The sequence below is a fragment of the Bos indicus genome, chromosome 13 (assembly GCF_029378745.1).
Source record: "Bos indicus isolate NIAB-ARS_2022 breed Sahiwal x Tharparkar chromosome 13, NIAB-ARS_B.indTharparkar_mat_pri_1.0, whole genome shotgun sequence".
Taxonomy (NCBI): Eukaryota; Metazoa; Chordata; class Mammalia; order Artiodactyla; family Bovidae; genus Bos; species Bos indicus.
The window spans coordinates 67,614,688-67,630,326 of NC_091772.1; the positions used below are offsets into that span (position 1 = coordinate 67,614,688).

The 15,639-nt window shown below is 50.6% G+C and overlaps 1 protein-coding gene across 3 annotated transcripts in view; it reads left to right on the forward strand.

Moving 5' to 3' along the window:
* Window positions 1-264: 264 nt before the first annotated feature.
* The window catches only part of PPP1R16B (protein phosphatase 1 regulatory subunit 16B), a 108,004-nt gene continuing 92,629 nt past the window's right edge, over window positions 265-15,639 (forward strand). The window contains exon 1 of one of the 3 annotated variants that reach the window (XM_019972417.2): window positions 265-419. The gene's annotated coding sequence lies outside the window, so the exon portion shown is untranslated. Of the gene's footprint in view, window positions 420-759; window positions 897-1,539; window positions 1,750-15,639 lie in introns of those variants that run through there. The other 2 variants (XM_070801668.1, XM_070801669.1) reach the window with 2 other exon arrangements.

A 15,639-nucleotide genomic window follows, 5' to 3' on the forward strand; every position in this document is an offset into this window, starting at 1 on the left:
GAGAAGGGTCTTCTCAATCCATTGTCCTATAGAGAAAAGATGGTGCTGAGTGCAGGGGCCTTCAGCCCAGGAAAAAGGATTGGGTTAGATGACAGGGGCCACAGGTTGTGTTTTACTTTCTATTTTAAGCGTTAGATCTCAGGAAGGCAGCCCCTTTCTAGATCCTGCACCTCCCAAACAGGGGCAGACGTCAGTGGAGGTACAACCACTTCCTTCCTCCTCCTCTACACCTCGGTCCCTCCCAGAAAGAGGAAATGATGCGATTCTACGTCGCAGGCCACGGCCCCCCATGTTCCCACTAGTCTGGCTCTCGTCTCCTACCCCTCAGCTAGGGGACCGGCTCCCACAGACCTGTCCCCAGGGCAAACCCTGGCTGGGCTCCTTGACGTCCTAGGAAGCCTTCTGATTCAGACTTCAAGGTAGGAGGAGACATGAACCGCTGGCCCTGGTTTTAATGCTGTGTGACTTTGGGTGGTTTACTGCAGCTCTCTGGGCTTCGTGATGCCCTTCCATCAAATGGGAGCAAGAATACCGTCCTGGGCTTCCCCCTTTCCAAAGCGGTGATGTTGAAGGGTGGGAGGAAGACCGTAAGGAAAACTCTTTTCCGAACCCTGGTCGCGTCTCACCTGCCTTCAATTTCTAGCTGCTCAAAGGTGGTGGTGGAGGGGGATAGGGGACCCTCGCCGGGAGCTCCCGCGCCGTCCAGGTCTAGTCGAGAGCATGCCCACCCCCTTCCCGCGAGCTCAGGCCCCGCCTCGGGGGAGGAGCCGAGGGGCGGCGCGGAGGCCCGCGGCCGTGCAGAGCTGGCTTCTGTCGCCGCACCGGCAGCTGCGGCTCGGGGACGGAAGGACCGAGCCAGGGCCGGGAGCCGCCCGGGGCAGGGCTCGGGAGAGCGGGTGAGTTCCCCGGCGGCATCGCCGGCTGCCCTGCGCTCTGCGGCTTGACCAGGCAGGGGATGAGGATCGCGGCGGGGAGGTGGACCCAGCTTCTGAGGGTCTGACTGGGGGTGTGTGTGGAGCTTTGGCGAAGGGCCGGCGGCAGGAGATAACTGGGGGGGCTGGAGGGAGACTGGAAAGGCGGGTACCAGGCGAGCAGGGCTGGGGAGTTGGGCTGGGATGGGGGCGTTCTCCTGGGTCTTGCGCGCCAGAGACGAGGCCAGGGTACGGGGCGCACTGGCAGGTTGCTGGCTGGTGTCCCCGTAGCCGGATCTTGGGGCGGGCAGGGGGCATCTTGGCGGATTCTGGGCTCTTGGGCCGCCTTCTGCCTAAGGGGCGCAATGCTGGGCAGAAGAAGCCCCAACCGGCAGCAGACAGTCCGGGCTCCCAGCCTCGGGGCTGGCATGGGGGCGCCGCCCCCTCGCGTGGCGGCACTCGGTCCCCGCAGGCGGTGGCAGGGCGCCGGGAGCGCTCCCTGCCTGGGCGGGAAAGGTCCCGAGGGCAGGCGCCCCCGCATGCAGACCCGCCCCCCGCGGGATCCGGCTGACAGCGCCCCGCGGCCCCGGGGGAGACCCCAGCGTGGTTGTTCCCTATCTCCCCGAAGGGCCGCCGTGCGCCCGCGGCTGGGTCCCCCGCGCCTGGAGCGCGCCTCTCCTCCTGAGTCCCGCGCATCGACTCCGGCCGCAGGAGCGCCCCCGAATGCCTAGGATGGACTGAGTCTGTGCAGCCTTCCTCCGAGAGGTCGCGCAGAGGGGTCTCCCCAAGGTCATCCGAGCTGCCCAGACCGTCCCGCGTGGACAGCTAGAGATGCGAGGTATTTGCCTTCCCTGAAGCCGGCCGACTCCACCCCCCGCCCCAGCCACCCCCACTCCCCACCCCCGCCACCTCCTCCAGTTCGGACCGGCTTAGCGGGAGATGCTGATGATGCAGTTCCCAGCCTCGCGCGGATAATTGGAGCTTTGAATCTGGCCCTCCCAGGAGGGCCGTGCGGAAAGCCCCAGACTCGGAGCTCCCGGGCATCTCAGAAACCCAGGGAGAGAGAGACGCGGCTCCTTAAGAGCTTCTCAGAACCGAAAGCCGAGCTGCTTGCGCGCGCATGTGATTGAATTCCACATAATGGGCCGCTGTTCTCGCTGTCAGAAGCGCCCACCCGCTCTCGGCGGCCCTGCACACCAGGTGCCACCTCTGAATCGCCCTCTGTGGAGGGCCCGGGGCCCCGGGGTACCAGGCGCCCTTGCCCGCCGGGCTCTCCCAGGAAGGCGCCTGCCGTTAGCCTCCTGGGCCGGCGCGGGTACTTCCCTGAGGGCCCTGCCATTTCCTGTGGCTGGCGAAGCACCGGAGAAAAACCCTCTGTGTGGGAGGCCTCCTCAGAGGCTGGTCATAAGCATCTTAGCTTAGCCAGTGACTCGCTTTCTTCCCGAGGGCAAGGCACTTGGCCTCCGGGAGCCTCAGTTGCCTCTAGGAGATGGGGCTAATCAGGCCGTGGGAGGATGGGGGCAGGACCCTGTGAGGTCCTGGCAGCCGGTTGCTCCGAGGTTAATACCCAGGCCTTTCAGAAAGCTTTGGAATGGGGCGTGTCTCCTTTTAGGCAGGAGCAGAAGTGGAGCCCTGGTGGGTGGTTCTGCAGGCACTGGGGGAGTTTCCACATCTTCCTCCCTCAGCTTTGTCATCAAGAGGCAGCTTGCAGGCGGCTGGTGGGCGCTGGTGAGTCCTTTGAGCTCCCAGCCTGCTCCCGGGCCTTCCCACACAACTCCCCTCCCCAGCCCCTCATCTCCCACGTGTCACCAGGATGTCGGAGGCAAGATGTCAACCAGGCCATTTTGGACCTTCAACTTCGTGCTTTCCTGTGAACTGGAGTCTGTCCAGCGGTGTCCCTCTCCCTAGAACCTTCCTGACCCCTCTCCTGGTCCCAGCTCATCCCAGCCTCTGAAATGTCTTCTTCAGGAAGACCACTTGATCCTTCCTCCCCCATCTTTTGGTCTCCTCCCACTGTGCCACCCATCTGCCAGGCTCTGGGTTGGGGCTCCCCGAATCCCTGTGCTCTCTGAATCTTCCCTGGCTTGGAGAGACATGGCAGGCAAGGTCCAGTGCACGCGCAGACTTTGTTCTCTTTGGTAACTGACACAGGAGCGGAGGTTAAATTCTAATCCACCTGTTAAGTTCGGGAGCTGGAGCCATAGGGCTAAGATGATGCTGACGCAGGAAAGTGGGTTTTCCCCCAAGGCAGTAACCTTCTGCAGAGCATCTTTGTTCTCTTTGGAAACTGGGGCCCCAGGTTCTTCTCAAACCCCACTCCATACCCAGAGTCAGCATTCTCTAATCAATGGAGTCTGCGGCCAGCCTGGACTTTTTGTGGGTCACGGAAGGCAGTACCTGGATTCCTGGGTGGTGTCTGGACTTTCAGGAACCTCAGCCAAGTTTGACCCTTCTGCCAATCTAATGACTCCTACTCCCATGCCTGGGACATGAAGCTCTCAGTATAGAGTGCGTCCCAAGTGGTATTCTTCCAACAGAGGCTGGGATGGTCTTTTTTTTAATCCTGAGTTCATCCTAGACATTGAGATTTTATTTTTTTGGTTGTGCTGGCTGTTCATTGCTACGTGCAGGCTTTCTCTAGTTGTGGCGAGTGGGAGCTACTCTTCATTGTGGTGCATGGGCTTCTCATTATGGTGGCTTCTCTTGTTGCAGAGCATAGGCTCTAGGCGTGGGGGCTTCAGTAGTTGTGGCACACAGGCTTCATTGCCCCGCAGGATGTGGAATTGTCCCAGATGCCGGGATCGAACCCGTGTCCCCTGCATTGGCAGCCAGATTCTTAACCACTAGACCACCAGGAAGGAGAAGGCAATGGCACCCCACTCCAGTACTCTTGCCTGGAAAATCCCATGGATGGACTGAGCGACTTCACTTTGACTTTTCACTTTCATGCATTGGAGAAGGAAATGGCAACCCACTCCAGTATTCTTGCCTGGAGAATCCCAGGGATGGGGGAACCTGGTGGGCTGCCGTCTGTGGGGTCGCACAGAGTCGGACATGACTGATACGACTTAGCAGCAGCAGCAGACCACCAGGAAAGTCCCGAGACAGTGGAATTTCAGGAGGGCTAGGACAAGCCTGTCTCCTACAGCAGGCCACAAAGTTGGAAGAGCAAGGGAGTCAGATAGGTCTAGTTCAAATTACAGCTCTCTACCTAGAAGCTCTGTGACCTGGGTAAATTATTTACTCTCTCTGACTCCTGGTTTTCTCATCTGTAAAGTGGGAGTGGTAGTAATGCCTCCTCTGTGGGTTTGTGAGGATTCTCTGAGCCCTTGATGCATAGAAAGTGCTTAGTGCAGCACCAGGTAGGGGCAGGAATGCAGGAAATGATTATCATCACCACCACCACCATTTCCTCCTTTGCACTGTCGTCTCATAGGTCCCCTCGCCACCCCCTCTCAGTCCAGGGGAAGTCAGAACTCTCTGCCTCTAGCTAACAGGACAGGGAAAGCCCCTCAAGCCTGGGGGTGGGAGGGGGTTGATTTCTGGGAATCCAAGCCCAGCATCAGCCTGTCTCTAGGAAGTCATTTCGCCTTTCTCCTATGGCTGCCATTTTGCAGGGTCTGTTGATTCATTCAACAGATGTGTACTCCCTTTTAGCCATTGTGCTTAGAGAGGGATTTCAAGATGAATAAAGCAGCTCTCAGGCTTCTTGATCTACGGGCGAAAAAAGTGATAGTGAGAACACAGCTTCACTGGCAAGAAGAGAAGTGAAGAGTAGAGGGAGGGATGAACAGGTGGCCTCAGCTAACGAACCCAGGTTTCATTCCTGAATCTGCCACCTCACAGCCAGCTGGTGATGGACAGATGTGTTACCTCTGAGTGGTGATGTGAGGAAAAGAGGGAACCATGTGGGTAAAAAACCTCAGTTCAGAGCCTTCTAGATATTAATCACTGCTTGCACATGTTGGCTGCTATTTTTTTATTATTTACTTATTTGGCTGTGCTGGGTCCTCATTGCTTTGTGGACTTTTTTCCTCTGGGGGCTACTCTAGTTGCAGTGCACGAACCTCTCATTTCAGTGGCTCCTCTTGTTGTAGAGCACGGGTTCTAGGTCACAAGGGCTTCAGTAGTTGCAGCACTTGGGCTCAGCGTTTGCGGATCCCGGGCTTTAGAGCGCAGACTCAGTACTTATGGTACATGGGCTTTGTTGCCCTATGGCATGTGGGATCTTTTTGGACTGGGGATTTAACCCGTGTCCTCCGCATTGGCAGGCAGACCCTTTACCACTGAGCCACCAGGGAAACCCTGGCTGCTGTTATTATTAGTCTGCAGTGATCAATAGCAGGTGGGCAAATTTTGCTGTTGGGGCACATGTGAGCCCTTCAGACACAGTTTTCCAGGTGGCAGCTAATAAGGTGGGGTGGAGGGGAGTGAGCAGCCTGAGCTGAGAAAACAGCGTATGCAAAGACATAGAGGCTTAAAAAGTGTTTGGTGTCTTAGAGAGCAGTGGTCAGAGTTAACAGCTGGAAAGCCATCACTGTAGGGCATGATGGAGGCGAGGTCAGGGAACAAGAGGCCGTTCTGCTAAGGGGTCCCGAATGATTAAATGCTTGTTCACCCAAAGCAGGCCTCCTACAGCTTATGGAGCCATCTGAATCCAGTCTAGAATTTACTGCTGCAAGGGAGGAATGGCTGGCCTGTGCACGTTTGCGGATACGTTAACTGTCCTTTCCTCTTCCTTCTACCCGGAAAGCACAGACGTTCCCTCCTTCTTCCTGAGATGTTTTTGCTACTTGTGCACCCGTGTCTCTCACCCTGGGACGTTTCTCATTTGGAGGAAGGGGGTGTGGGTGGAGGAAGCGCCACCATCTCGCTCCCTTATTGACCATAAGAGGGGACTAAGTGCTTTTCCGGATGTTGGTCACTGTCCAAGGTCTTTGCTTGTATTGCCATCGAATCCTCATACAGACTTACTGAAGTAGATGCATTTATCTCCACTGTGCAGAAGGGAAAATTGAGGCATAGAGAGTGAGGTGATTTGCTAAAGGGCTTATAAATGGTGAGAACTCATGTCTAGAGGTCTCTGAAGTTGCTCTGTGCTTATGTGTACCACCTCATGCATGCTCTTGGTAATGCTGCCTGCAGAATGTCTGGCTTCTTTCACCATGCACCCCTGGATGCTAGACTGCAGGCACCTTAGTGATGGGTCACAGTGGGGTGTGCTCCAGGTATCTGGTGACTACCCTAGTCTCTCCTGGCCTTGACTTTTGGGAAGTTCCTGAGTGCGGGCGCTTGGTGATGGGGAGCTATTCTTGGATGTCTCAGAATTCAAGGCGACCTTCCTGGGCCCGCTAGTGTCCCACAAATGTGCCTTGACGCAGGCAGTTTGCAGCTTGATTGATGCAGCAGGTGGTGACTGAGCTCCACGGTGACCCCAGGAAGGAATGAGTCTTTTAGGATGGCGGGTTAGAGCATCACGTGACCATACACCCTGCCTGTTTACAGAAGACATCAAAACAAAGGCTCGAATTTTCTTTTCCACAGGAGGCAAAGTTCAAGGCCAAGGTTCAAATCCTGCTTTTGCCTTTCACTGGTTTTTGGGCCTCGGCCAATTTTTTCACTTCTTTGCACTTCAGTTTCTTCATCCAGAAATACAGATCATACATGCATGTATGTGTGTGTGTGTATAATTCAGGGTTGTGATAAAGATTTGTAACCCAACATAAAATTGATTTCCACATCATAGATATATTGATGTAACGTCCATAAAATTTTCCTCCATGGTGCTTAACATAACTGTGATTGTATGGCTATTTGTGGTCATTATTCTTTTACTCTATCTCTCCCACGAGGTCAGTGGTTCTCAGCCTGGGGGCAGCTTGGCTCTCCAGGGGACATTTGGCAATGTCTGGAGGCATTTTTGGTTGTCACAAGTGGGAAAGTGCAGAAGGGGCAGGGATCTACTGGCATCTAGCAGGTTGAGGCCAGGGATGTAGCGAGATACCCTGCAGTGCCCAGGGCAGTCCCCCTCAACAAGGAGTTGTCCAACTCCAAATGTCAACAGTGCCAGATTTGAGAAGGCTTCTACTGGCCATGAGGCCCCTCAGGTCAGTGACTGTGTCTGATTCAGTCAGCCCTGTGTCCCCAGTTGCCCAGCATGACGGCGGGCACACAGGAGACAGTAAGCATTAAAGGGATGAATGAGGACTTGGAAGGCCTCATGTCTCTTGGAGTCCAGGAGGTTTGGCTTGTGGGACATTTTGAATGAACAGGAGAGAGATGCAGATGAACTTGAGCGTGAACGTTGGTCATTCAGGCCAAAGAAATTCAGACCAAAGCTATTTTCCTTCCCGCCCGTCCGCCAAGGAGGCACTTGGGGGCCCGAATTATCTGAATTGTTCTATGATCATGGCTGCACTTTGCTCACATAGACACAGGTCCGCCCTTTATCTGGACAAGCAGGCTGGGGCAGGGGAAGGTAGGTACTCACAAGGAACACCCTCTCAGAGGGGCCCCTGGGATTTGCCAAGCTGGGGTGCAGCTGCTGTCAGCTTCCTGTTTTTTTCCCTTTCTGGTGGAATGAAGGAAACCACTGAATGGCTGTTTTTCCACTGACATTTACAGCAATGTGATAGGCCTTGGATTAATGAGGTCAAGCTCCAGTGTGAAATCTGCCTGATAACTTGAAGCTTGGCCAACAGGAAGACACGGCTTGTTTTCTTTGGGCATTTGATGTCTTTGGATGGCTTTGGCTAGGGAAGTAGGGGTCACAACTCTGTACAAAAGACGGGAATGTTTTATGCCCCAGAATTACAGAGGCCAGAATTGTCTTTTTTTTTTTTTTTCAATTTATTGGGAAGGTTTATTTTCACATGGACTTTGAAATAAATAATTCATCAAAAGGAAGGTTCACCATGAGCCCTAGGTTGGCTGCTACATCAGGGCCATTAAAAGGACCACGCTGTTTTTCTGGGCCTCCCTGGGAGTCTGAAGGAAGAGACTGGCCCCAAAGGGTTTTTGGACAGGTTAGAGCTGCACGTGGATTAGAACTCATTCTGATGGGGGAAGGGGTCTCAAGCATATGCCTCAGATTTGCTTGCGGGTTTCTGTAAGAGGCAGAATCTGATTCCTTAGGTCTGGGGCCTGGACATCTGCATTTAGAATAACGTTTCAGAAGGAGTCATGTGCTGCTGGTCTGTGAACTGCACTTTGGGGAGCAAGGGTCTATAGCTGAGGGGTCCCCGGTGTCACCCACTCCAGCAAATTCGGCCTGTCATGCCTGCTCGCACAGCCATCTGCTCTGTGGGCTGGCTTGCAGGAGAACAGACTTACTGTGCCCCTTCTCTGTGTGCTCAGACCTGGGACCAAGCATGAAGGAAAGGCTGCTTGCTCCCAAGGAGCCATGGAAACACCTAGAACAGGTGCGAGGGGCTTCTGGTGCTTCCAGAAACATGTGTCGGGGGGACACAGTGTCTTGGGTCCCCTGGTCACCTGGGGCTTGTTAAACACACAGATCCCTGGGCCCTAGACCAGCCTACCTGCGTCAGAACCCGCCATGGTGGGGCCCTGGGAGTCTGTATTTTTCAAAAGTGTGCCAGCCAGATTCACAGCCAGGTTGGCAGAGGGGAAGGAAGCCAAGAGGAAGAGCTGGCAGCATGTGGAAGTTCACTGCTCAGGAGGCCGAGTGTAGGGTTGTAGAGCTGTGGACTGCCTGATGGCACCCGGCTGATAGAGGGGCCAAAAGCTAGCCTGCTCCACTTGCCAAGCTTTGTAACCCTGCGGGGTTGCATCTGCCTGGGAGGAAGGGCACCTTTTTTCTTTTTTCCCTTATTTATTTCTTTTTTGGTTGCACTGAGTCTTCGTTGCTGCTCTTGGGCTTTCTCTAATTGTGGCGAGTGGAGGCTACTCTTCATTGCAGTGCATGGGCTTCTCATTGCGGTGGCTTTTCTTGTGGATCGTGGGCTCTAGAGCGTGGGCTTCAGTAGTTCTGGTGCACAGGCTTAGTTGCCGCACAGTATGTGGAATCTTCCTGAACCAGGGAATGAACCTGTTTCCCCTGAATTGTCAGGTGAATTCTTATCCATTATACCACCTGGAAAGTCCCTTTTTCTTAATATTAATAATAATGGTTAACATCTAGTTCTTATCTTATGAGCCAAGCACTGTTTAACTTTTAGTCCTCCTAGCAACTCTTAAGAGGTGGCCTTACTATGACCCTGATTTTACTGCTGAGGAAAGTGAGGCACAGAGAGGTTCCATGATTTGCCCCAGGTCACACAGCCAGTCAGTGGTGGAGTTAGGATTTGAATCCAGGCTGTCTTGCTTCTAAGTCCTTGCACTGAATCATGATGCTCTCTGACTCTGGGCAAAAATGCAGTTGCATTTCATAAGCTGTCCCTGCCCTGAAGGAGTGCCTTTCTCCAGTTCTTCCTCAGATGGAGGAAAGGCTGGCAGTGACTTTGGCTAGCTCTGGAGTCAGACCTGGGTTGGATCCTTCCCTCTCCCACTTAATGTGTCCTTGAGAAGTTATTTGCTAACTTTGCTGAGCCTCAGTTTCCCCATGTGTAAAATAGGAATAATAATAGTATGAGATGATATGATTATTTAACCTGTGTTTGGCACATGGGGTGTACTGGATACATACTAACAATAATTATTACCTTAGTATCCATGCAGTCAGCCTCTGGGAGTCTATTCAGAAGGGACAGGTGAGCGGAGCCCTGTGTCACTTACGTCCCTGGTGCTCGGTCTGTCGTTTTGTTCACCCTGGTTACTTATGTCTATTACTTACCGAGGCATTCCTAGCCTTTGCTTCTTGGCGCTGATTGCAGGCCCCGTGTCCATGCCAACCTGGTGAGTTCTCAGAATTTCTTAGCTCCCAGAACATTTTAGAGTCTCAATCAGAGCAGGCTTTATTTCCTGTCATCCAAGAGCAAGAAAAAGGCACATATTCTCACACTTACTTTCTTCAGGGCGCTTGGCTCTTCTTTGGTGACTTTCTCTGTCCCCAGCTTCCTTTCTGGAACTCTGTAGCCATCACCTTCTCCCCCATGAACTGGGCAGAGAGCAAACTCTTTAGAGTCATTGCTTACTATCTTACAAAGAAACAGAGAAGGGGATTTCCTTGGTGGTCCAGTGGCTAAGACTCCGTGCTCCCAATGCAGGGTGGTGGTTTAGTTGCTCAGCCATGCCCGACTCTTGCGACCCCATAGACTGTAGCCCGCCAGGCTCTTCTGTCCATGGCATTTCCCAGGCAAGAATGCTGGGTTGCCATTTCCTTCTCCACCTGATGCAGGGAGCCTGGGTTCAATCCCTGGTCAGGGAACTAGATCCCAAATGCTGAAAAGAAAGATCCTGCATGTGTAGCTAAGACCTGATGCAGCCAAATTAAAATAAAAAAACAGGGAAGAGTTTCTCCAGAATTTCATTTATTTTCTTCTTTTTTTTTTTAACATAGGAAATCAAGCTTTTGTTTTCTTGTTGCTTACTTTATGCTTTTTAATTATAAAAATAAAGAGAAACTCATTATTAAAATTCAAGCAGTACAGAAATGTGGAAAATGGAAAGGGAAATTTTCCCAATGATCATCCACACATTTCTTTTTTCCTGGAAGAAATCGCTGAATGTTTTATGTCTTTCCATAAATTTCTTAGGCATGTACAAATCCACATGCATTTATGTATATCCTATCCTCTTTTGTTGTTAACACATCTATACAACCCTTTCCCGAAACTTCCCTTTTCAGCTAATTTATCTTAGCACATGTCGACACGTGTAGGTATGCCTCAGTCCTAAAAGCTACACAATATTCCCATGATAAAAATTTACCATAATTTGTTTTCTAGTCCCTGGCTGGTGGTGAAGATTATTTCCGTTTTTTTCCCCCCTGCTACACATTATGATGCTATGACATCCTTGCTTATACAGTGTGTATCTTCGTACACTTGGGTGATTTTACCTGTAAGGAAAATTCCCTGCAGTTTGAACTATGACATTGTCAAATTGTCCTCCCAAGAGGCCAAACCAGTTTTGCTTTTTTCTTTTGGACGAGCCAGAGGGCATGTGGACCTTTGTTCCCTGATCAGGGATTGAATCCCCCCGCCCGCCCCCATTCCCCACTCTGAAAGCTCAGTCTTAACCACTGGACCGCAGGGAAGTCCTGCAAACCAGTTTTTATTCCCTAGACCGTGTGTGTGAATGCTTCTTTCCCCCAGGCGTTTCTCTAACATTGAGTATTGAGTACATTCAATTTTTTTCCAGTCAGATAGGAATAAAATAGAGTGTTTCTGAGTCAAGTTCCACAGTACTTTAGATTTTATGATCATTTAGACTGTGGCTACATATTGTTAAATATTCAAGAACTGCATTTTACCTGGCCTGATGCTTGAAATTAGAGATAAAAAATGAACTTAAACAAGTTCCTCCCCATCTCCTGAAGGAAGCAGACACATGGACAAATGAGAACAGAGGTGTGGTTCCAGCTGTGCTAGAGAAATGCATAAGTGAAGTTCTCTTTGACAGACTTCATGAATATTACAAATGAACGTGTAAAATACAGCATACATTGTGCCCCAGTGGGAGGGGCGATACCTGACATCCTCAAAAGAAAATGACTTGGTAAAGCAGAAAAACCATGTATCTTAGCCCTCCTGGTGGCAGCAGCAGAGGTAGGCAGCTAGGAAGGGATAAAGTAATTTTGAAATTGACTTTTTGGTGGTTTCCATGTTTACTAATGTTTGAGGGAGGCTGTGCAGAAACCCAGCTGAGTTTGCAGCTGGTGCTGATTATTGCTCACTGTTACCTGGGAAAGTGTGTATGTTAGTCCAGAAAGAGTGAGAACAAAGGTACAGAAGCCTGGCTTTAAAAATCCACAGCCTTGGAGCCCAGTGGGGTTGGATGTGGGTGGCATGAGTTGGCAGTTACCCCAGGGGTTACAAGGAGGTGTGCTTTGAATGCACCCGTTGTAGACTGCATGCACAGAATGGGTGTTGAATGAATGAGTGAGCATCAAAGATGTCTCTGTCCTATAAAAGGGCCTCCTACTCAAAAAGAATAGATCCATTTAGAAAGAGTTATGACCACATGATCTTCCCACCTGTGGGGAGCCACGCCTTAGCTATACATTTTCTTTGGGCCACCTGTCACGGATAGCTCTTCATCCACTAGGAGATCTTAAGAACAGCATAGGCCATGGCAAGGAGCAGTTGAGAATATCTGAAACAGTGCTGTGGAATGGAGCTCACCATCATTTTACAGCAAAACTTCTAAGCCGGAATCTATAAAGCCAACTGTACTGTGTGCAGAGTTGAAAAGAGACTGTGGAGCAGAGGTAGTCCGAGGTCACCCTTTTATGGATGGCAAGGCAGGGGCCAGGTAAGGCACATCTTGGGTCTGGCCCCTATCTTTCCCCAGCGGCCAGGTCTATTTAGTCTGGTTTGATGCTAGAGCTGTGGTTCCAAGCCAGAAAACCACTCCCAATGATACAACTGATGGAATAATGTCCGTGAATTTTAGTCTCTTCATCTCCCACCCTTCTGTCTACACGCTCATATTTATTGAATGTCTATTGCATGCTGGGTGACTCTAGGGTGCAGTCCCTGACCTTTTTGGCACCAGAGACGAGTTCTGTGGAAGACAGTTTTTCCATGGGCTGGAGGGTGGGGGGTGGGGGGATGGTTTTGGCACATTACATTATTGTGCACTTTATTTCTATTATTGTGGTTATATAATGTGATATACAATGAAATAACTTTACAGCTCACCATAACGCAGAATCAGTGGGAGCCCTAAGCTTGTTTTCCTGAGATCCAGACTATAATGCAAACGATGGGGAGTGGCCATAAATACAGATGAAGAAGCTGCCCTCTTTCACCCACCGCTTACCTCCTGCTATGTGGCCTGGTTCCTAACAGGCCACAGACTGCTATTGGTCCATGGGTCTGGGGGTTGGAGACCCCTGCCCTAGGGTGGGATGGAAAGGTGAATAACATATTTCTCGTCTTTTGAGAGCATCTAGTCCAGTGGAAGATGCAGATATGAAATTAACAATTACAGCCAGTGGTCCATGGGGTTGCAAAGAGTTGGACATGACTGAAGCGACTTAGCACGCACACACAGTTGAGAGCCACGGTAGAGATGCGGTCAGACTCTTTGGAACTAGAGGAGAGAGAAACCCATCTGCCACAAGGCAGATAAAGAGCAATTCAGAGGGAATAAAAGGAGCATGGAGACAATATTGTGTAAATGAGACAAGGCAAGTCAAGTGCTGAGCACGGCGCCTGAAAAGCATTTAAGAGATGATAAATACTATCATTACAGCACTTGGGCTAGCTCTTAAAGAACAGGACGAGCTTGCCAGGTGCAGAGAAAGAAGGGTATCAACACCGCACAGAACAGTATGAATGAAGGACAGGTGGTGAATGTGGAGGAGTGAAAACTCCATAGCTTCATAGAAGAGAAATCTAAATCTGTGTTCAAATCTTAGTTTCGCTACTCACTAGGTATGACTTTGGGCATGGCAAGATGAACCTCCCTTTTCCTAATCTATCTGCTGGGGATAATGAGACCTGTTTTTATCTTTATTTTTTGACATGAAAAAAAAATTTATTTGGCTGTGCCAGGTCTTAGTTGCAGCACGTGGGGTCTTCAAACTTCATTTCAGCACACAGGATATTTAGTTGTGGCACTCAAACTCCTGGTTGCAGCATGTGGGACCTAGTTCTCTGACCAGGGATTGAACCCGGGGCCTCCGCATCGGGAGCACAGAGAATCTTAGCCACTAGACCACCAGGGAGGTCTCCAGACCTGTTTTTAAAGGCTCCCTGTGGGAGTTAATTTATGAGGAGTATCTGACACATAGTGGAGTTTCAGCTAATGGTGGGTACCATTGCAGGGATGTGAATCCATCAGACCTATTAAGTATAGCCAGAAAATTGAGTGTTTAGTGGACTGAGGGTGGGGAGGGAGGTTAGGATGGCCAGAGATAAAACTAAGCATGTCAAGGCCAGATACTGGATGGTCTGGACTGTGAGGCTAAGAAATTTAGACTTGACTCTTTAGGCAGTGCAGAAGTGTTAAATGCTTCCCTACAGGAATTTCCTGGCAGTCCAGTGGTTAAGACTCCCTGCTTCCACTGCAAGGGGTGTGGGTTTGATCCCCTGTGGGTTTGATCCCCGGTAAGGGAAGAACCTGCATGCAATGTGGTGTGGCCAAAAAAAAAAAAAAAGCTTCCCTATAAGGGAAATACAGGATCAGACTTCAGTGCAGAATGAAAACTCTACCAGTGGTGTAGCTTGTGGGTTGGAAGGTAAGAGATGGAGGCAAGGAGATCATTTGGGGAAATGCTGCCTCCGACATTCCTGTCTTGGCAACCCACAGCTCACATTAGCCAAGTGAAAGCTCCATTAAGTCCTGCGGACAAGTGCTGCCTGGAGAGGCAAATCAGGGCAGTGATTCAGTGCATGGGCTTCAGTGTCAAGGCCAACGTGAATTTAAATCCTAATCCTGCCTTGTACGGGCTTCCCAGATGACTAGTGGTAAAGAACCCGCCTGTCAGTGCAGCAGACATAAGAGATTCGAGTTCAATCCCTGGGTCGGGAAGATCCTCTGGAGGAAGAAATGGCAACCCACTCCAGTATTCTTGTCTGGAGAATCCCGTGGACAGAGATGCCTGGCGGGCTACAGTCTATGGGGTCACAAAGAGTTGGGCACAACTGAAGCGACTAAGCATGCACGCGGGCACACGGCTGTCTCGTACTGGCTGTATCCAGTTCAGTTCAGTTCAGTCACTCAGTCGTGTCCGACTCTTTGCGACCCCACGAACCGCAGCACACCAGGCCTCCCCGTCCATCACCAACTCCCAGAGTCTACCCAAACTCATGTCCATTGAGTCGGTGATGCCATCCAGCCATCTCATCCTCTGTCATCCCCTTCTCCTCCTGCCCTCAATCTTTCCCAGCATCGGGGTCTTTTCCAATGAGTCAGCCCTTCGCATCAGGTGGCCAAAGTATTGGAGTTTCAGCTTCAACATCAGCCCTTTGAATGAACACCCAGGACTGATCTCCTTTAGGATGGACTGGTTGGCTCTCCTTGCAGTCCAAGGGACTCTCAAGAGTCCTCTCCAACACCACAGTTCAAAAGCATCAATTCTACTGGCTGTGTGACCTTGGGTAATTACTTAACCACAATGAACTTTAGTTTAACTCTTCTTTAAAATGAGGATTAATAGTACCTTTCTCACAGACTTGTTGTGGTCTTAAATGAGATAATGTAGATAAAGCATTTAGCCTAGTTCTAGGAATGTAGTAAGTGTTCAATGAAAGTTAATCATTAAAATTTTAAAAATTGTTTATTTCACCACAGAACTCTTTTTCCATGTAATATCTATTAACCTCCTCTGGAGCTACTAGTCTTCTACAGAAACCACACTGCTTTAAACTTTCTGGAGAACCAGCAGCACTTTCTGCTCCAAGAAATAAACAGTGAAGAGGGTTGCCAGGTTCTAACACAGTGGTTCTTGGATGCACATTAGACACACCTGGGGAGCTTTTTAAAAATTTCAAGGCCTGATGTGTGTGTATGGCTGAGTCTTTTCGCTGTTCACCTGAAGCTACCACAGCATTGTTCATCTGCTCTATCCCAATGCAAAATAAAAAGTTTAAAGTTTGGAGAAAAATTTTTTTCAAAGCCGGGCTGCAAGTAAATTAGAATCTCTTGAGATGGGACCCTG